We start from the raw sequence: 23,993 nt of genomic DNA, 5'->3' as shown, positions 1-23,993 counted from the left end.
ACTTTTTTTAAATATTACTTAACTTATTATGAATTTTAATATACCTTTTTAGTGTGGAAGCACGAGTAAATGTACTTATTGTGTGTATGTGTTACAGTATGAGAACGTGTGCCTACGTGGTATTTTATCCTAATCCTTCGGGCCAACCCTATAAGAGCTGAAAGTCAGCTCAGTGGTCTGGTTAAACTACTTTAATACTACTACTAGCCATTCGGCTGTCCGGAGGTATCAGGAGGAGACCGAGAGGCGTTGGTCGAAATCCTTCCGAACAAGAATGGAAATATGTATTCTTTCATTAATATTATTTCAACATTTAAGTTCAAAATATTTAATTTAATTTTTAAAAATTAATAAAAAAAACAACGGTTGTCCATAATTATCGTCCTTTCATTTTTTCAACTGCCTGACAAATACGTTCTCATTATTCTAATATCAACCTTTTTCCCTATGGCCTGGTTGCACCATAATTATTAGTGACCTGCAAATTTCCTTACAGCCACTTCTGTCCTCCTCTCTTCTCCATTCTAAGCTTCTTAACTTCGCAAAATCTTTCTAATCACGAAACTCCATCTCACTTCGTGCTCTCCAACATCACCACCACCATCATCATCATCATCATTACCACAGCCCTCTTCAGCATCTGCTCACATCCACCAACGACGCCACTCAAATAAGAAATCCACTGGTTGCTTCTTTCCAGCACCGCCATCCTCCTCCCTCTCGATGCTTGACATTCACTTTCCTTCCTCACGAAAACTGTATTTCTGGTATCCTTGGTCATAAGTAAGCACATATTCACGCAGAAATAGTGACCTGGTTTATTTTTGTTACTTTATATTTACTGAATATGGTTTTATATGCTTGTTTCTCACTTCAGTACAAGTATAATGCGCAGACAATTGCAACCTTACAATCTCTCTTTTTTTCCTTCGTGATTTTCAAATAAAAAATAAATTCTTTCACTAAAGATAATATAACACCCTGTAGAATTTCTTCATTTAACCTAATGATGCTGAACTTATGAAGTACATTTTTCTATAAACTTTTGTATAACCATGGAATTTGCCTGCAAACGAAAATTTCGTCCATCCATTATTATCCAGACTGAAAGTCCATCCTACCAATGGCCTCTCATCTAATGCACTTCTCCAACTTCCCCTGGTAAGAAAGCAAGCCACAGGCAAAACAAATAACATTACACTCTGTAGAAAATTATCTCTTCTGTAACACTGTCATTAAATTTACTATTAAATTGCTTTCAGTTCCCCTCTCGAATATGGGCTTCATATGCTTACTTTCCTCTCTCTAAAAGACAAAAGTATCAAGTTCATGGATTCAATCTCCATCTTTTACGTTAAAGCTAGTTGTTAGCAAAGTGTAATCATGTCTCTCTTTCATGCAGAAGTCCGTATTTATATCAGTGGGTAACTATTTATGAATTTCTTAAAGATCACTTCCTGTCTTGTTTTTCCCACCATTTAAAATCTATTTCTCCGCCTTAGTCTTCCCACCACCACCCTGACCCCTTCACAGCTATGAAAACGGATACGTTAATTTTGTCATTTGCCCGTGTGTGTTGGATCAGTCCAATCGATACGATCATCGCCGATTAAGACTTGGTGGGTCCTGGCTTGATGTTAATGAGTTCGATACCACTCATAGGGGTTAATATAATTCATTATTATTCATATTCCTTAATAAATATTAAGAAAAAACGATAATAAGGTCACTTAAATACAATGCTTAAACAATATCAGTAAACCCAGATGAAGTACAGGTAAGGTTGCATGGGTTTGCTGAGGAGGACGTGCTGAGCCTTCGAGCTTCAAACCTAAGAAGAAACTGTTCAGTGTTACAAGACAGAGGACGACATGGAAGCGAGTCTAAAAAATTTAGGTCAGTTAAACTACTGGCCTCAGCATGAATGATCCGAGAGTAGATATGTTATAGGTGGCATATGACTCTAGTTTACGAAGATAATAAATAACAGATAAAAATACAACCGCCTAAAGCATATCCCCTGGAAAGTTATCAGTAACATTCCAGGACGGAAAAACTTTTACGTAACACAGGTTCACGGAGATTTAATTCTATTCGATAAGGAAGGGGTTCTATTTGAAAATCGAGGCGTAATTCAAAGGCTGTGTTACACTTCTTCTTTTTTGTTCTGAATCAGTTACTTAGCCCACCACCCACATCCCTGGGTCCCTTGCCTTTCAGCTCCAATTTCTTCAACCAATCTTCTAAGCCATTTTCTTGATCCTAACCAATATGTTATCATCTCCCTACAAGCTTCGTCATTGTAATTATCAGCAATTAAAATAAAATACAAACTTCTTCTCGTTAATATAGCTTTCGAAAAGACAATAGCTAGACACAACTTCCGTAATTCATCCGTTCAAAGCAAACGCCAATTAATCTTTAATATCCCACGTAAGCTGGAAAAAGGGGCTCCATCACTCCCTGTTCTCCGGCCAAATTAAGCTAATCCAACTTAGGCGGTAGTCTAATAAGTCTTAGCAGAAAATAATCTTTCTCTCAGCCTCCCTACTGTCTCTCTCTCTCTCTCTCTCTCTCTCTCTCTCTCTCTCTCTCTCTCTCTCTCTCTCCATTCTAAGCTATTAAAATTTAATATCAGGCTACAATATATCGCATTTTCATAAAGTTATACTTGCATCCAAGTCCAGGATATGATCACAAGATTTTCTCAATACCTGCGCAAAGTGTGGCTCCCAAAAAAATATATGTAAACATGGATATATATATATATATATATATATATATATATATATATATATATATATATATATATATATATATATATATTTATATATATATATATATATATATATATATATATATATATATATTTATATATATATATATATATATATATATATATATATATATATATATATATATATATATATATACTAACTGACCTGGAAGAACTTTGAAGAACTCAAAAATTTTCCTTCCTCCCCTTTTGTCGTGTAAAGTATGCTTACTATCATCGAAAATACTTTTTTTTTCCTTGGATTGGTAATTCTGCCTTAAATTCATTACTTTAAATAAACATGATATATACACGTATACATATACCCTGGCACTTATCTGATTAAAATTGTGAAAGAGAGAGAGAGAGAGAGAGAGAGAGAGAGAGAGAGAGAGAGAGAGAGAGAGAGAGAGAGAGAGAGAATTATTGACTTGCAGAGAGATAGAGAGAGAGAGAGAGAAAGAGATTGAAAGCATGAATTTACTTGCAATAGTTAAAAACGTCATAGATAAATTCCACTCCAGATTGTTTGAGTGATGCCTTGAGAGAGAGAGAGAGAGAGAGAGAGAGAGAGAGAGAGAGAGAGAGAACGTTTGGTAGATGTAGTATGGTACGTGTGGTGGTGGTATTGCCTAACTACACGATAATTAATTTCAGACCTCATTTCAACCGACTTTATAAGGAATACGTCACCATAACATCACGAAGCAGTTGCTATAGCGAATTCCGAAGGTAAAAACGAAGAAGAAACGAACGAATTAATGAGGAAAATCGTATTTGAACGAGTAAAAAAAGGAAATATCGTACATGTTGATGTCGGTCTTAGCCAGCAGCTACTTAAGATACAGTGTCCGTTGGCTACATAAATATTAAATTATTATCACAATTGTAATTTTAGACACTGTAAAAAGAGCTGCAACTGTTTTCAGTTTCCTGTATGTGTTAACGAACACATTTCAGTTTCCTTTGACGTTTCTGAGGGAAAGTGTAGGCCGAAGTCTGAATGGTCTAATATACAAATTGTTGATAAATGGTGATTTTTTTGTGGATTAAGTACTTAGATAATGATAATGGTAATACCTCAAAGTACTTAAAAATTTGTATTTTATTGGCAAGGTATGATTAAGATATGTTTGGCTTAAATTGAACACTGAAAAAAAGGTGGTAATTTCGTCGCAAGTAATTTTTTAATGAGCAGGTATGTCTATCACAGAGGCATTTGGTCCTGTTACCTTTTTCCGTGGCGAGGATTGTAAACCACATTTAAACTGATACAGGTTTTCAATGTTGATTTTATTGAGGTAATAAATAATCATATTAATTGATAATTATGATAAAATTTCAAGTAAATTCTGGTCAAAAATTGATGTTATAGGGAATCTGGATTCATTGTATAGGTAATCATACGTTTGGCAGCGCCTGGAAAAAAAAGGTGGAGTGTCAGGTGAAAAATGTGAATAAACCCAGAAAACTGAAGGAAAAGGTGGCGTAAAAACGAAAATTTCACTTGTTTTGCCTGTGTTTGTATGTCTGTCACTGGGTGGGGGTCTGATATTGAGTTAGTTATAAACCTTTCTGGGGTGACACAGAGGCCATTCACAAAATTTCGTCTGGGTCTGTCAAGCGGTTCGGATTTCTATAGTGGACAAACAAATATACAAACATCCACTTCTAATACACACACACACACACACACACACACACACACACACACACATATATATATATATATATATATATATATATATATATATATATATATATATATATATATATATATAATAAATGCTTGAATGTTTGTATATATGTTTATATATATATATATATATATATATATATATATATATATATATATATATATGTATATATATATATATATATATATATATATATATATATATATATATATATGTATGTATGTTGTCCCTTTCATTTCCAGTGATTCAAGAAATCTAATTACTATTCACCTCCTTTCAGGGTAAATCCTCGGAAAACATCTATTTCTATACGAACAGAGCGAGAAATATGCCTGTATATTTGTTTGTGGAGAACAAATACACAAAACATGCACTGTTATATATATGTATATATATATATATGTATGTTGTCCCTTTCATTTCCAGTGATTCAAGAAATCTAATTACTATTATTCACCTCCTTTCAGGGTAAATGTGAGTGGAAAACATCTATTTCTATACAGAACAGAGCGAGAAATATGCCTGTATATTTGTTTGTGGAGAACAAATACACAAAACATGCACAAATTATATATATGTATATATATATCTATATCATATAAATATATATATATATATATATATATATATATATATATATATATATATACATTTACATATATTTATTAGATGTGAGTGTTTGTATATTTGTTTGTCCTACAGAAATCCGAACTGCTTGACAGACCCAGACAAAATTTTGTCTATGTCACCCCAAAAAGGTTTACAACTCAAAATCAAATCCCTATACCGTGAGAGACATACAAACACAGACAAAACAAATGAAATTTTCGTTTTTACTTTACCTTTTCCTTCAGTTTACTGGGTTTATTTTCATTTTTCACCTGACACTCAACCTTTTTTTTTTATATATATAATATATATATACACACACACACACACACACACACACATATATATATATATATATATATATATATATATATATATATATATATATATATATATATATTTATATATATATATATATTGTCCCTTTCAATTCCACTGATTCAAGAAATCTAATTAATATTCACCTCCTCTCGGGGTAAATGCTCGGAAAACTTCCATTTCCATACCAACATAGCGAATAATATGAAGAAAAAGACCCCAAAGTTTCCTAACCAAGGGGGTTAGGAGTCTAGTGTTTAGGCCAAGGGACTTGGGAGATGGGAGAACAGACGCTGAGAGAATAACCAGATTAACGAAAATTAAATCATACCTGCAATAAACCGACGGTGGATTCTGATTCAATCTCATTAGTGAAGTATTAAGAGGATGGTTTAATACCGGTATTGTTCGGGGATCATGAAATGTTCCTTGGATTGTTAGCAGTGTGTGTGCGTGTGTGTGTGTATGAGAGAGAGAGAGAGAGAGAGAGAGAGAGAGAGAGAGATCCCTCCACAAATCTATCTTCGTTGTCACCGTCATCTTCGCAAATCCATGACGCCGCCCGCCCCCACCCCGCCCCGCCCCAACCTTCGATAGAGAGCAATTATTCACCATTTATGACAAGAGCCTGATGTTTTTATTTTCCTTTGGCACTAAAAGATGAATCGTCCATTCTGGGTTGGAAAAGGTGATCAGGCCTCCAAGCTTTCTCCTTCAGCTTCGCTCGGTGGTTAGAGGGTTGCATATTTTTTTATACAGAAAGGTTGACGAGTTGAATTGAACTGAATATAGAATTTAGGAAAAAGGCCAAGCCCTAGGACCTACGAAGTCATTCAGTGCTGAAACGAAAATTGACAGTAAACGGTTTGAAAGGTTTAACAGGATGAAAACCTCGCAGTTGTACCATGAATCAACTGTTAGGAGAGGGTGGAGAGTAAGATGGAAGAAAGAGAATATGAAAGGAGGTGCAGTAAAAGGAACGAAAGGGGTTGCAGCTAGGGTGTTCGTATCCACTGCCATATTCTCTCTCTCTCTCTCTCTCTCTCTCTCTCTCGAGCCCTTTGTTGGCTCTTCTCTCACCCACTTAGTAACCACACACACACACACACAGCTGTTAATCAGCCCAGTAATCTGGTAAAATAAGGCTTAACTCTCTCTCTCTCTCTCTCTCTCTCTCTCTCTCTCACACACATGATACAAACAATCCAAGGAACATTTCATGATTCTCGAAAAATGCCCTTATTAAACCATCCTCTCAATTCATCACTGAGGTTGAATCAGAATCCACCGGTGTTTGATTCAACAAGACCTACTGATTCGAGAATTTCCATCTTTTATTGGATATATGATTTAATTTTCGTTAATCTGGTTATTCTCTCAGCGTCTCTTATCCTATCCCCCAGGTCCCTTGGCCTAACACCCGTTAGCTACAAAGTGCTTTGAATAATAAAGGAAAAACACACTTCTCTCTGCGTCTTCTCTCTACGTCTTCAGAAGTGAAGTGACCTTTCAGCGTAGACTATCAAGACTGACTGATTGATTATGCAAATTAATCTGATGAACATCATAACACAATCATAATCGATGCCGACCCATGGCAAGGATGGATTCCTCTACCACTAAGTGCCTTGAACAAAAGGATCGATGGCACTGAAACTGGACCCGTGACTGATGGCCCATTAAGACATCACAAACCGTCAGTGGGGACGAGACGTGACCCCTCAAAAGGGCTTTCAAGTGTGGCTAAACAATCGCTTATAGGCCATAAAGAAGCCCACTCTACTGTAGTAACAGACAGGAAAATGTTTGTATTATTTTCGTATAACACAGGCTTACACAACGCATTTGCGTTGGTTTGCATATTCAACCCTATGTATAGGTTTGAGAGCAGGCGTTCAGAAACGTTTCTTTATTTTCAAGGGTGGTGGTTCTGTAAAGAAATTAAACACATATACGGTAGAAAGGCATCAACATTACATTAACTGAATATTACAAAGAAAGTATGCGAATACAGGAGAGAGAGAGAGAGAGAGAGAGAGAGAGAGAGAGAGAGAGAGATTTTTTTTTTACTGTTTTGTTTTATGGAGAATAGTAGCTGTTGGTACCCAAACCATTTTTATTATCTTCGTAATTAATATTCGCAACACACACACAGACACTTGTATGGGTTATTTCTATTTGTTTTTTTTTTAATTTGTTTTCCCAATTTATTATTTTTTTAATTAGACGACTCCAAACTCAATCATTAAAATAGCAGTCAACATAGAAATATACTATGGAATATATTGTTGCACAACATAAAGCTTAAGATAACTTTAAAAACTATTTTTGGCGGGGAGCTGGGAGCGGGGGAGAAAGCTAATTTCTTTTTAACATCGAAGTGTATTCTCTCTTTGGTCATTAGTGAAAACCATAATTACGAGTATGTACTCACTCTGTAAGTCTTTGAGAGTAGAAATGACACAGCAACGCAAGGAATACCAAATAAATTTTCCGAAAATTCCAGAAAATACTCCTCTCCTGAAAGGACTATAGCCTAGTCGTGGTCTTCCAAAAGCAAAGAAGCTTTAAACTTTACTCCAGCAAAATACACTGGTTACTTATCCACTAGCCTAAATGTCATTTTTTGAAATATTTCAAAGGGAAATCTTTTTCTTAGGCAAATTTCAATTGATTTGGTAATTTTTTGCGACAGTCATCATCTCTTATGATGACTTATTTTGCTCTTTACAGTAATGTCCTTCGATTTTTAAGTAATGTCTTTTTTTCTGCTTACCACTCAACAATTTATCGTCCTAAATAACCATGAGACTGGAATTCCAGTTTACAACAACATCAACAACGACAACAACAACAACGACAACAACAACAACAACGACAACAACAACAACAACAACAACAACAACAACAACAAAATAATAATAATAATAATAATAATAATAATAATAATAATAATAATAATAATAATAATAATAATCAAACCTCTACTTTATTTAGTCTATAACTATCAAACAATTTGCTATATACATTTGACTTAATAACGCGATTGAAAACACAGCATTCACCTGCGATTTACATTCCTGTACAAAACCTGGCATTCAATTACTTATTTATTGTCAATAAAATTCATTAATCACTGCATATAAATGACTCAATAGGTATTTTGTTACTGACCGAAAGCAAAATTCTTCTTGTGAATAGCCCACAATTGAAAACTGCTATTAATGCATTTAGTAATGCAATATACCTATTTCAATGGTGAACGCACTCCAAAACTTATTCCCTTATTCAACTGGTAAATTGATATGAAACAAAAAAAAAAAAGACTTATTAAAACAAAATAACTGATGTTCTGTATCAGAGACTAAGCATGAAATTAATGATCAGGCCTCACTGAAAAAAATTACAATAGAATTAACAAGGACGGTTTCAAACTGCCCCATGAAGACAATGCCTCTCCATAATTTTTTTTAACCACTAATGAGGTGTCAGTGATGCGAATCATTTTAAGAAATGTCAGTTTGAAAGGAAAATTTATAACTAAATGAAAACTTTCAGCGTAATTGATGCAGCAAGTCATGAAGGCTCAGTTTTATCATATCTGTTAAATTATTCGATCACTTAACTTTATAACAAATTTATAATTAATTCAGTTTCATTATAGTGAATAAAGGATGGAAAGATTAAAATGATCCGTTTTACAAACAGGAATGTCGAATGCCCTTACAGACGACATACAATATTCCCTTGACGCCCACCCCAGTCCCGAAAAAATAGCACACAATATATTATAAATAGTTATATTTTCCAAGGAAGGAATAGTAAGAAGCAAGAGAAAACAGCCAATTTAAAGCATATATTAAAGCAAATGTCAGGAAAATGGTTTTTGTAATAAACAAATACACATCCAAGGTCTCCCACACAGAATGTCATATCGGGCTAGATATAGATTTCAAAAAAAAAATCCCTTTTCCATTAGAGCAAAAAGTTGAAATCAATAGCTTGAACGGAAACTCGAAAAAATAAACACTTGAAAGTAGCATCCGCGACCCTTGCCTGATATGAAGAGGCTTGCAATAAATGCAAGCAAGACCACTGTTACATAAACTCTTCTTAATTCAGTTCTGTCACGAAAATTATTTCGATAATTCGATGGAGGAGATTGCTTCCTTAATGTAGCGCACAGCGTTCTTACCGTGGCAAGAAAACTTTCAAATATAACTAAAATAGCATGACAAAATAAAAATATTTGCCCTATAAGCAATGCTAATTCGATGCAGATGAATTTTTTATTCTTACTGAAACATCGACAACAACCAGAATTTCCGTTTCTGTTTTTCAAAAGTAAATATCTGTATTCTCAAAGCTAATAACTATTCCACACTTGAGTAATCTAATCCCTGTGCGTCACAATGCCGCTTACTATTCGTGCTTTTTAAAACTTTTACCTTAAAGAATTTTGCATGAAACAGTCTCAAATATATAAAAAGAGAAGTAATTAACTTAATCTTGAAAATTATATTCCTAAATATAAATTTTCAGCGAAATTTTGTTGCTTCTTCAGTAGCGATCATGAAGTGAAAATAATAAAGTTTATAACGTCTTTGCATACATAATTTACATAAATTTTGTTCACCATAGTTTTTCCGTCTTTGGAGTGGGTGGTGCCCTAATCATTGACAACGTTTCAGTCTCTCTTGTGTGACTGTCACTGCACTTAATTAAATGCCATGCTGCCAAATTTCGTCCATCCCCCTCACACTCCTACCCGCGTCCATGGTCCAGGTATACTCGCGCCATCTACATCCAGCACAAGCGAAATTTTATGCATATCTACTAAGGCTCATTAATAACAACGTGACTCCTTTTAATTCAAAGAAATATTGTCTTTTCAGCTAGTTTCCTACCGTAACAAGCAGAGAGATGTATTAAATCCAATATACTGTGCATCCGTCAAGTAAATTATTCCGCAGACGCGCAAAAGCAAGGGATGGAATCCGCATTAGTGTCAGATGGAATCTTCTGATGACGAGCATCCGTGCATACGAGAAGGGGCGATCTGCTAATGAGACTGGTATTCTAAGTTGTTTATGTAATCTGCTATGGCAACGGCTATGCCCTTCGAGACCGTGTTAATTAGATATGGTTATTATAATTATAATGGCCGTATTGACATCAAAGCCATCGTCAGCAATGCATATCGAGTTGGTGGTGTCCTTTCCATATCGCCCGGTATAGAGGTGACTGAATTGGTGAGCGTCAAATACAAAAGCAACAATCATAATAATGACAATGTTAACAATAATGGCGGTTGTCCCTCGTCAATTTGAAACGAGGGAAAACCATCAGGTACTTGAAATGAATCCTCATTATCCACAGTTTTATGACCTTGCATACTTTTGGTGTTATATGTATTAAAAATGACAATAATGACATTATCATAGCAACAGAGGGATACATAATTCCCAAAGTTTGTCATAGGCGCTCTGAGGAAGGAGTGAAAATAATGTTCATGGTATTTTTGGAGTGATCCCGCGCATATAAGTAATTCCTACATGTTTTCCTAACTTAAGAGACGTGGCTTTCGCTTCCTTCCAGTTTATGCGCCACGCTTTCAGAGTCAATGTATCTTCTTCCTTTACGTTTGAGCAAGCATATGACAGTAAAATAATGGTAAAAAACCACCAGCAACATTTAAAACCACTTAAAGTCGACCCCTTACACTTCTGCAGGCATATATGACTCAGTGAGTCTCTACTGGTTTGAATATCCAAAAATGAAAGTGTGTTCCTGTTTCTGCAATCACAAGGAGACCAAGGACGAGGATTTAAAAGATGACTCAAGATATAAGTGGTGGCTATAATGGATTCGCCAAATAAACACTATTGGTTCTTGAGAAATGCAAATGGCCATGAAAGCTGCCTTGTCTGTTAAGCCTACTTTTTTTTGGCGGCTAAGACTTGTTCAATTTTAATACGGAATATGAAAAATGCAATATATACAAACTCCCCTCCTATGTATAGACACACAAACTTATATGTGTTGCGACAAATGAAACTTCTATCCAAGCAACCTCACCCTTTTTTACATCCATAACATAACAGAGAAAAATAAAATTCATTTCAATTGTCTTAATTACTAGAACTGTTGGTTTTCATTCGCCCCTTCATAAACTCTGTCCCTCATTCCCAAAATGGTTAAGCCTTTAATCCTTCTCTCTGTCCAAAATGACTGCCAAAGGCCTTGTTTCCAGGTAACCTTCAAAGATGCCTTCTTAACGGCATCAGACAACGGGCAAGGGAGGAGCCAAAAAAAGAGAAAGTTGGCACCACACCCCCTGGGCCATGGTAAACTCTCCATGAGGTCTGACTGGATGCCATGTGCTAGCTATAGAAAATGCGGCGAAGATTGACCTTTTGCACCATCCATCTGAATACCTAGGCGTAATCCACAAGGTTAGAAATAGACGCTGCAACAGCAGCCGAGAGAGAGAAGTGCTCAGAACTCCACAGAGGACAGATGTCCTTGCCTTTACCCATCCCTTGTACCCTCCACGTGTTTGACCCCAAGGTTCGAAATAGTATACTTTTGTAGTGGCATCCCCTTAATCCCCTCCTCCAGTGTTGGCGCCCTATTGAACGAGGACAGCGTAATCTTGACGGAAGTGATGTACCGGAATAAGGATTCTTATTCAGTCACGATTCCTGTTATTTCTCTGTCTGATTTATTTTCTATTTCCATTGTGCGATCACCTTCAGTAATTTGTGTTGAAGCATCAAGTGTTAATGTAATTATGTAATTAGTCTTGAACTGTGTTATTTGGCACCATTTGTGCATTCCTCAGTTCCCTTTTAGCGTCTTATTATTCTTGCAAGTAACCGTCTTACATATCTTGCAGATAGGCCTCCGCTGTGGAACCACTCGGCTCTATTCTCATGTGCAGCAGCCTTATGCCACCCCTTCTAACCCCCTGCAATGTTTCTCCTGCGTAGGATTCATTCATTTAGCAGGCCTTTATTATTCCCTGCCTAGTAATTGGTCATTCTTCTGATCTGTGTTTATTTTGTAAATATAATTAATTAAGAGAACCCTTGACTTTATGTAATATTCCCTCACAAGAAGAAGGCCTTAAGCCACAGTATTTCCCTTGATTTATTTATCTACGTAGTTGCCTTAAACAGCCTATTTAGTCAGATATTTTAGTAAATACAGTAGATTTCTTGATATGTAAAGAACTCCCTGCGGTTATCTGTTGCCCCCAGAATCAAGTAAGTATCCAAGGTATATTCGTAGCAATATATTCATATACATATATGTGTATATATATATATATATATATATATATATATATATATATATGTGTTTGTGTGTGTGTGTGTGTGTGTGTGTGTGTGTGTGTGTGTGTGTATATGTATATGCATATATATTTCAACAGGGGATACCCTTCCCAAGTCAACTCACCTTTCAAGAAGTGAAAGTCAGCTGGGCCGCATGGCGCACAAGCAACCTACGAGGTCAAAGCCCTTACCACGTGGTCAAAAGAGCTACTGACAAGGTCAAAGGTAGCATGCCGAAAGCCATATATATCACGACAGAAAATGGGCAGCACCTTGGAGAATGGGAAAATTAATCCAGCAGAAGTCATAAAAGGACCTGCACCATTTGCGCTCGACAGAGACACACCCAGACGCAGATCCGACACACACTGCCCCTTGACCTCTGCTCCTTTAGAGCCTGTTCTCCCCACATGGCTGCCTATCTACTACAGTATCTTTCCAGTGCCAATTTCCCAAATACCCACCCCCATTGCAGGTACATCTATGTGGACTCATCACTCCGGAATAAGGTAAAGTGCCAGGAATCCGATGGTGTCTTGCTTTAAAATGTAACCATCTTATGCTCTGCTGCAGCTGGATCCTACTCCTTAAAATGGAAACTCAGTCACCTACTTTCTGAGATTTCATTGTGTTTCTACTGCCAATAAAAGAAGTCAGGTCTAATTTCTACAACCAGGAAACCCAATACTTTATAAATGTAAAAATATTTCATAACATAGAAAAGATAATTATTAACATAAACGCAACAGAAGACTGCAACATCATGACTGTACAATCTTATGCTTATTTGTGCTGTCAAATCAGGATCTGAATGACACAATGACATATGAGAACCAGAGAGAGAGAGAGAGAGAGAGAGAGAGAGAGAGAGAGAGAGAGAGTAGTATTAAGGACTGCTTGGCTAAGTTGAGTCCCAAATTAAACAAAACCTATCGCGTTTTGTATTGGAAAAGCCAAGGTCTAGAGAACACAAGGTCTACCCATCCGCAACCCAAAATAAGACCTATTCCGCGCAGCTTAGGTTGTGACGTCAGCTCCTCCCGTCATTGGCCACTCCCAAATATGGACCGTGGGCATGACCTTCAACAGCAAGAGTAAACATGCGGACCATTTGTTTACAAACACACGCAGTGTAGAGATCAGCAAGAAATACATCCGCATTATTTTTCAATTTTACATAGCTATAAAAATATGAGTTCCAATTTCCTGAGTGTACAAGCAAATTAATTTCTCTAGTTGACAAGTTGTTTGAGAGAAAACCCTCCAGAATTGCTAATGGACTTGATTTAATATCTCTAAATAAAGTAACAGATGAAGCAGTTGAGGTATTTTCATCAATGAGAGTGTCTGGGAGCAAAGGACTTTATGCTTTTCAAAGGGGATTGATAATATCCTGCAAGTCTGAAGTCTTTGCCTAAGTTGTTTGAAATGGCGAAGTCAAAATATATCTCATACATACTGGCTCACTGATTAAATCAAGATGGATTAGAGCATTTTTTTTTTTTTTTTGCATGTTTACGGCAAATAGGAGGATATCAGCACCCGTCGACAGTTGCCGTCAAATATCGTGTAAGATCTCATCTATTAGGAAAAGACACTTCACTGATGGGGTCAAAGCGCAATGTAGAAGAAAATGGCACTGAGGATAATATGTCATCGAGTTTGTCAGTTATTTTTACTCCGTTTCCCCCAATGTGTTTTATTGTCTCATTATCATGTTAAATCCCCAAGAAATTATTTATGTTTCTTAACAATGCTGTCTGCCTGCTAACAATAAAAAACTCTGCTCCAAACCGGCTCCCCCCCCTAACCAATTTATTTTTGCTTTTTGAACAAAAACTCTAATTCCAAAAATGTTGTCACATAGTTAACAAACACCAATAAACACCAGTAAACATGTAATAGATCATGTATTTAATTTATGTTTCTAACAAACCTGTGAATAATGATTAACGATGACGATAATGGTGATTAATGCAAAATGTTAAAAAATTTGTACTTTCACACATAGTTAATAAACATTAATAAACATGGAGTATGTTAATAATAATCCTAACAAAAAAGTTAATACTGGTTAATAAAGATACAATGGATTGAAAGGCAAGAAAAAATGGCTAATGACAAAAAATAGTTTTACTCACCAAAGTTTGAGAATTTCTTGTTTTATTTATTATTTTTATAAAGTATTCAGTTCTGTCAACCCCAACACATACTAAGGTAATCAACAAGTAGTGGGAGGGAAGCCGGCAATTCTGAAACGACTACACCACAAGTTGCGTTTGTAGTGAGAACGAGATAACAGAAGAAAAGCTAGGTCATGGAATAGTCTCCTTGAAGTCCATCTGTCGTCACAGATTGTGGCAGCCCTGATGGCATTAGAAGCCACAGATATTTTTCTACGCTCTGCCTTTTGTTCTTGTTCAATGTGAGAGACATCTGCTCCAGCCCGTCTCACATTAACTAAAGTTATGTGAGCCGCTCACAGTTGTTGCAGGCATTCCTCTTCAAAGGCCGGCAACCGATCTTGTAACAGAGACTGAAAGTCTTGCTGTAATATTTTAACTTCACCACGGCGACATCAGACTGGCTAATATCCATCTCATCAAGACACTGTATGAAAAATACAGTGCACTGGAGCTAAGTTGAGACTCCAAATGTTTCCGGCTCGGGGTGTGTTTGGGGTGTAGAGGCAAGAACAAACTACAGAAACTTTTTGTGTTCATGGAAACACTAGAACAGCCGCTGCTGACTGAATAAGGTCAAAACAGACTCCTGGAGTTCCTACTAAAATAAATGGAATTACCTGTTCACCATTCCTTATATATATATATATATATATATATATATATATATATATATATATATATATATATATATATATATATATATATATATAATATATAATATATAATATATAATATATATAATATATATATATATAATATATATAATATATATATATATATATATATATATATATATATATATATATATATATATATATATATATATATATATATATATATATATATATATTTTTTTACACACACACACACACACACACACATATATATATATATATATATATATATATATATGTGTGTGTGTGTGTGTGTGTGTGTGTGTGTATGCGTGTGTGTGTGCATGTGTGTGGGTGTAACCTGTAACAAAAATGACAATATATGAGCTTGAGAAATGAACAGGCTTTTCAGTTGAGAATGCTGAAATAGTGGACCTATAATACCACGGAAGGGTTGTGAAAGAATATTTCATCATAAGGATATACGGAGGATCTATCAGACAAAAGAGGAACAGGTAAAAATTGCTTTGCGAGTGAGATGAGAGCAGGATATTTTTTTCATATCAAGAAAAGCCTGAGAAGGGGGAATACGTAGAATCAAAGATGATCTGTATAAAGAAAAGAGTAGGGAAGAGAACCTACTAGGTCAAAGGAATGGTTATGTCAAAGAAGCAACTCCAAGCCGCAAGTAATTTATACCCAGAGGGAAATTTATATGATACGTACATGGCCCATCAAGAATTCGATCCAGTGCCTTTTTTGTTTGATGCACAGATCACAGGGATTTATCCATTAAGGTATCAAGAGACATGTAAGTTGATGGCGACTTTGATATAAATATTCCTGTAGAATTCAGGGTCTGAGCTGTAGAATCGAAATCAACTGACCTCCGCCATCACAGCAATGGGCTATTTCATGAAAGCTTTTTCTTCTGCACGTTAATTTTTTTTATTCAAGGGATTTCATAACACTGGAAGAAACTCGAAAGAGAGACGGGGAAGAGATAATATCACCGGGTACGTTCGACACAAAAAATATGCATGATGAAGTCACAGTGAGTATCGCGCGAAATGAATTTTGCTTATGATAGATATGAAACATTTGCTCTCTCCCTCTGTTCATTTTGATCACAAACCTGTAAGCTTCCAGTCTACTGAGAGACAAAACTGGTCAGCCAAATGCACTAATGCTCATTGTCGTTCTGGAATCGGCTTTACCGCTTAATTCACTTTTTGTCTTTTCCCTCTTACTGACTGCACTGCTATTAGTAAAGTTGCAGAACTACATAAGGCTTTCCTTTCATTAAAGTTTCAGTCATCATCAAAAAAAAGCTTCTCTCTCTCTCAAGAGAGAGAGAGAGAGAGAGAGAGAGAGAGAGAGAGAGATTAAGCATACCTTCCTAAGCTCTCTTACTGATTACATTGTTCCAGTTTTCATACAGATTTAAAATCACACTAATCTCGGCATTGTAACTAGAATCCAGGTCAAAAGCACTCACGGTATAAAGCTGCGGTGGAAAGGAAGATTATGAGTTTAAGGCGCATTATACTTCTAAACTAGTTGTGGATCATGTTCCCATTCAAAACTAATGGGATAAGGCGCATTATACTTCTAAACTAGTTGTGGATCATGTTCCCATTCAAAACTAATGGGATAAGGCGCATTATGCTTCTAAACTAGTTGTGGATCATGTTCCGATTCAAAACTAATGGGATAAGGCGCATTATACTTCTAAACTAGTTGTGGATCATGTTCCCATTCAAAACTAATGGGATAAGGCGCATTATGCTTCTAAACTAGTTGTGGATCATACTCCGATTCAAAACTAATGGGATAAGGCGCATTATGCTTCTAAACTAGTTGTGGATCATGTTCCGATTCAAAACTAATGGGATAAGGCGCATTATGCTTCTAAACTAGTTGTGGATCATGTTCCGATTCAAAACTAATGGGATAAGGCGCATTATACTTCTAAACTAGTTGTGGATCATGTTCCCATTCAAGAAACTAATGGGATAAGGCGCATTATGCTTCTAAACTAGTTGTGAATCATACTCCGATTCAAAACTAATGGGATAAGGCGCATTATGCTTCTAAACTAGTTGTGAATCATACTCCGATTCAAAACTAATGGGATAAGGCGCATTATGCTTCTAAACTAGTTGTGGATCATACTCCGATTCAAAACTAATGGGATAAGGCGCATTATGCTTCTAAACTAGTTGTGGATCATACTCCGATTCAAAACTAATGGGATAAGGCGCATTATGCTTCTAAACTAGTTGTGGATCATACTCCGATTCAAAACTAATGGGATAAGGCGCATTATGCTTCTAAACTAGTTGTGCATCATACTTCGATTCAAAACTAATGGGATAAGGCGCATTATGCTTCTAAACTAGTTGTGATCATACTCGATTCAAAACTAATGGGATAAGGCGCATTATGCTTTAAACTAGTTGTGAATCATACTCCGATTCAAAACTAATGGGATAAGGCGCATTATGCTTCTAAACTAGTTGTGGATCATACTCCGATTCAAAACTAATGGGATAAGGCGCATTATGCTTCTAAACTAGTTGTGAATCATACTCCGATTCAAAACTAATGGGATAAGGCGCATTATGCTTCTAAACTAGTTGTGAATCATACTCCGATTCAAAACTAATGGGATAAGGCGCATTATGCTTCTAAACTAGTTGTGAATCATACTCCGATTCAAAACTAATGGGATAAGGCGCATTATGTTTAAACTAGTTGTGAATCATGCGATTCAAAACTAATGGGATAAGGCGCATTATGCTTCTAAACTAGTTGTGGATCATACTCCGATTCAAAACTAATGGGATAAGGCGCATTATGCTTCTAAACTAGTTGTGGATCATACCCGATTCAAAACTAATGGGATAAGGCGCATTATGCTTCTAAACTAGTTGTGGATCATACTCGATTCAAAACTAATGGGATAAGGCGCATTATGCTTCTAAACTAGTTGTGGATCATACTCTCCGATTCAAAACTAATGGGATAAGGCGCATTATGCTTCTAAACTAGTTGTGGATCATACTCCGATTCAAAACTAATGGGATAAGGCGCATTATGCTTTAAACTAGTTGTGAATCATACTCTGATTCAAAACTAATGGGATAAGGCGCATTATGCTTCTAAACTAGTTGTGGATCATACTCGATTCAAAACTAATGGGATAAGGCGCATTATGCTTCTAAACTAGTTGTGGATCATACTCCGATTCAAAACTAATGGGATAAGGCGCATTATGCTTCTAAACTAGTTGTGAATCATACTCCGATTCAAAACTAATGGGATAAGGGGCGCATTATGTTTAAACTAGTTGTGAATCATACTCCGATTCAAAACTAATGGGATAAGGTGCATTATGCTTTAAACTAGTTGTGAATCATACTCCGATTCAAAACTAATGGGATAAGGCGCATTATGCTTCTAAACTAGTTGTGGATCATACTCCGATTCAAAACTAATGGGATAAGGCGCATTATGCTTCTAAACTAGTTGTGAATCATACTCGATTCAAAACTAATGGGATAAGGTGCATTATGTTTAAACTAGTTGTGAATCATACTCCGATTCAAAACTAATGGGATAAGGCGCATTATGCTTCTAAACTAGTTGTGAATCATACTCCGATTCAAAACTAATGGGATAAGGCGCATTATGCTTCTAAACTAGTTGTGAATCATACTCTGATTCAAAACTAATGGGATAAGGCGCATTATGCTTCTAAACTAGTTGTGGATCATACTCGATTCAAAACTAATGGGATAAGGTGCATTATGCTTCTAAACTAGTTGGATCATACTCCGATTCAAAACTAATGGGATAAGGCGCATTATGCTTCTAAACTAGTTGTGGATCATACTCCGATTCAAAACTAATGGGATAAGGCGCATTATGCTTCTAAACTAGTTGTGGATCATACTCCGATTCAAAACTAATGGGATAAGGCGCATTATGCTTCTAAACTAGTTGTGGATCATACTCCGATTCAAAACTAATGGGATAAGGCGCATTATGCTTCTAAACTAGTTGTGAATCATACTCCGATTCAAAACTAATGGGATAAGGCGCATTATGCTTCTAAACTAGTTGTGGATCATACTCCGATTCAAAACTAATGGGATAAGGCGCATTATGCTTTAAACTAGTTGTGAATCATACTCCGATTCAAAACTAATGGGATAAGGCGCATTATGCTTCTAAACTAGTTGTGAATCATACTCCGATTCAAAACTAATGGGATAAGGCGCATTATGCTTCTAAACTAGTTGTGGATCATACTCCGATTCAAAACTAATGGGATAAGGCGCATTATGTTTAAACTAGTTGTGAATCATACTCCGATTCAAAACTAATGGGATAAGGCGCATTATGCTTCTAAACTAGTTGTGGATCATACTCCGATTCAAAACTAATGGGATAAGGCGCATTATGTTTAAACTAGTTGTGAATCATACTCTGATTCAAAACTAATGGGATAAGGCGCATTATGCTTCTAAATTAGTTGTGGATCATGCTCCGATTCAAAACTAATGGGATAAGGCGCATTATGCTTCTAAACTAGTTGTGAATCATACTCCGATTCAAAATTAATGGGATAAGACGATTATGCTTCTAAACTAGTTGTGGATCATCATCGATTCAAAACTAATGGGATAAGGTGCATTATGCTTCTAAACTAGTTGTGAATCATACTCCTATTCAAAACTAATGGGATAAGGCGCATTATGCTTTAAACTAGTTGTGAATCATACTCTGATTCAAAACTAATGCGATAAGGCGCATTATGCTTCTAAACTAGTTGTGGATCATGCTCCGATTCAAAACTAATGGGATAAGGCGCATTATGCTTCTAAACTAGTTGTGGATCATACTCCGATTCAAAACTAATGGGATAAGGCGCATTATGCTTCTAAACTAGTTGTGGATCATACTCCGATTCAAAACTAATGGGATAAGGCGCATTATGGTCCTAAACTAGTTGTGAATCATACTCCGATTCAAAACTAATGGGATAAGGCGCATTATGCTTCTAAACTAGTTGTGAATCATACTCCGATTCAAAACTAATGGGATAAGGCGCATTATGCTTCTAAACTGGTTGTGGATCATGCTCCGATTCAAAACTAATGGGATAAGGCACATTATGCTTCTAAACTAGTTGTGAATCATACTCCGATTCAAAACTAATGGGATAAGGCGCATTATGCTTCTAAACTAGTTGTGAATCATACTCCTATTCAAAACTAATGGGATAAGGCACATTATGCTTCTAAACTAGTTGTGGATCATGCTCCGATTCAAAACTAATGGGATAAGGCGCATTATGCTTCTAAACTAGTTGTGAATCATAGTTTCGATTCAAAACTAATGGGATAAGGCGCATTATGCTTCTAAACTAGTTGTGAATCATACTCCTATTCAAAACTAATGGGATAAGGCACATTATGCTTCTAAACTAGTTGTGAATCATACTCCGATTCAAAACTAATGGGATAAGGCGCATTATGCTTCTAAACTAGTTGTGAATCATACTCCTATTCAAAACTAATGGGATAAGGCACATTATGCTTCTAAACTAGTTGTGGATCATGCTCCGATTCAAAACTAATGGGATAAGGCGCATTATGCTTCTAAACTAGTTGTGAATCATACTCCGATTCAAAACTAATGGGATAAGGTGCATTATGCTTCTAATCTAGTTGTGAATCATACTCCAATTCAAAACTAATGGGATAAGGCGCATTATGCTTCTAAACTAGTTGTGAATCATACTCTGATTCAAAACTAATGGGATAAGGAGCATTATGCTTCTAAACTAGTTGTGAATCATACTCCGATTCAAAACTAATGGGATAAGGCACATTATGCTTCTAAACTAGTTGTGAATCATACTCCGATTCAAAACTAATGGGATAAGGCGCATTATGCTTCTAAACTAGTTGTGAATCATACTCCGATTCAAAACTAATGGGATAAGGCGCATTATGCTTCTAAACTAGTTGTGAATCATACTCCGATTCAAAACTAATGGGATAAGGTGCATTATGATTCTAAACTAGTTGTGGATCATACTCTGATTCAAAACTAATGGGATAAGGCGCATTATGTTTAAACTAGTTGTGAATCATACTCGATTCAAAACTAATGGGATAAGGTGCATTATGCTTCTAAACTAGTTGAAAATCATACTCCGATTCAAAACTAATGGGATAAGGCGCATTATGCTTCTAAACTAGTTGTGAATCATACTCCGATTCAAAACTAATGGGATAAGGCGCATTATGCTTCTACACTAGTTGTGGATCATGCTCCGATTCAAAACTAATGGGATAAGGCGCATTATGCTTCTAACTAGTTGTGGATCACGCTCCGATTCAAAACTAATGGGATAAGGCGCATTATGCTTCTAAACTAGTTGTGAATCATACTCCGATTCAAAACTAATGGGATAAGGCGCATTATGTTTCTAAACTAGTTGTGGATCATGCTCCGATTCAAAACTAATGGGATAAGGTGCATTATGTTTAAACTAGTTGTGAATCATACTCCGATTCAAAACTAATGGGATAAGGCGCATTATGCTTCTAAACTGGTTGTGAATCATACTCCTAGTTGTGAATCATTCGATTCAAAACTAATGGGATAGAGTAAAATTTCCGACTGGTAACAACATAAAATTTGTTTTACAGTTAATGCAGCCTGTGAACGTTACCTAGTATGTTCATTCCTTTTAAATCCACAGCAAGGCCAATGTTCTCTATAAAAATCAAAGATGTCGAACACGAGATTTTTCAGTTTTTTGTAAAAGAAAACTATTGAGATAGATTTGTATGTCCGTCCGCACTTTTTCTGTCCGACCTCAGATCTTTAAACTTGGGAGGCTAGACGGCTGCAAATTGGTATGTTGATCATCCACCCTCCAATCATCAAACATACCAATTTACAGTCCTCTAGCCTCAGTAGTTTTAAGACTGGCCACCGCTAGGCCGTGGCTGAAAGCGTCACGGGCCGCGGCTCATACAGAAAACTCCATTGCGCCGAAGAAACTTCGGCTCAATTTTTACTTGTTTCCTTTCATCACAAGTATAAAGTGCCTACGATCAGTATTGTTAAAACGAATTGAATTAGTGCTTTATTCACGTTCTAATTTCCTCGACGGCATAGAGCCTAACCTGATGAAAGTAGGGAGGAAACCTCTCTGAGGGCAGTTGCATTAAAGATTATAGGTGTTTCCACGGCATTTCATCTATACAGTCTTCTCTATTTGAACAGAGAAGACTGTATAAATTAAATGCCGTGGAAACAGCTATATTATTATTATTATTATTATTATTATTATTATTATTACACCACTACCAAGATTACCAATACATCTACTACATTTCTAAGTCAAATGCAAACGACAAAAGTGTAGCAGGTTCCCGTCAAGAAACAATAGTAAACCGATAAACTCGGCTTCCCTTTGGGATGAGAAATCCAGTCGTGCTTTCCTCATTCAAACTGTGCTCTTGTGCTTCATGAGGCCTATCTGTTCCTGCAGCGTCAGACACCACTTGCAATTTCTTGAAGCAAATTTTAGTGCATTCATTTAACAAATGGAAGGCGGAAGGTGAAAAGAGGAGGAGAAGGAGGATGGGGAAGAGGAGGTGGGGGCGGAACCATTGTTTTTGGTAATGCTAAACTCATTCTGAAACAGGAATAAAAGACGGTCGTTGTTCGTTTTCATTTTGAATTTGACTCTTCTCCAAATTACCCACTTCCAATAATTCTCTTTAGTCCTCGTGGTCTCTCGAGTAATTAACAAACAAACAGACGAAAAAAATCCGAAAGTTTAATATTATCACACATAGTAATACACATCAGTTAACATGGAGTATACTAATGATAATCGTAACAAACTTGTGAATAATGATTTTTTAATGAAGATGATGATTATTAATGCACAATAATAAACATTAATGGAAGAAAAGGCATCACAAAAGATGGATAATGGCAAAAATCATTTTACTCACCATAACTTGATTTTTTTGTCTTTGCCGAGTAGCCAGCTGCATTGATCCCTAGATATGAAGGGGCCTAAACGAGGAGTGGAGGGAGGCCGGCAATACAGTACAGTAAAGGCTGCCCCACGATTTGCATTTCTAATAAGTCGACCTGACAGAAAACATGACGAGAACTGACATGGTCTACTGTGAGTCTACGGCGATACAGACCAGTCGTCAGTCCAGAGTCTGGCAGTCTTTATGTAATTGAAAGCCGCATATTTTTTTCACTCTGTGCCTTTTGTTCTTGTTCAAGGCGAGACATATCTGTTCCAGCCCACCTCCCATCAACAAGAGCTTTTGTGAGCCTCTCACAGGTGCTGAAGCATCATCGATCACAAGGAGAAAACAATTATAATGGTGACTGAAAATCTT

Source organism: Macrobrachium rosenbergii, chromosome 12, assembly GCF_040412425.1.
Source record: "Macrobrachium rosenbergii isolate ZJJX-2024 chromosome 12, ASM4041242v1, whole genome shotgun sequence".
Taxonomy (NCBI): domain Eukaryota; kingdom Metazoa; phylum Arthropoda; class Malacostraca; order Decapoda; family Palaemonidae; genus Macrobrachium; species Macrobrachium rosenbergii.
Note: the sequence above shows the minus strand (reverse complement) of the source record.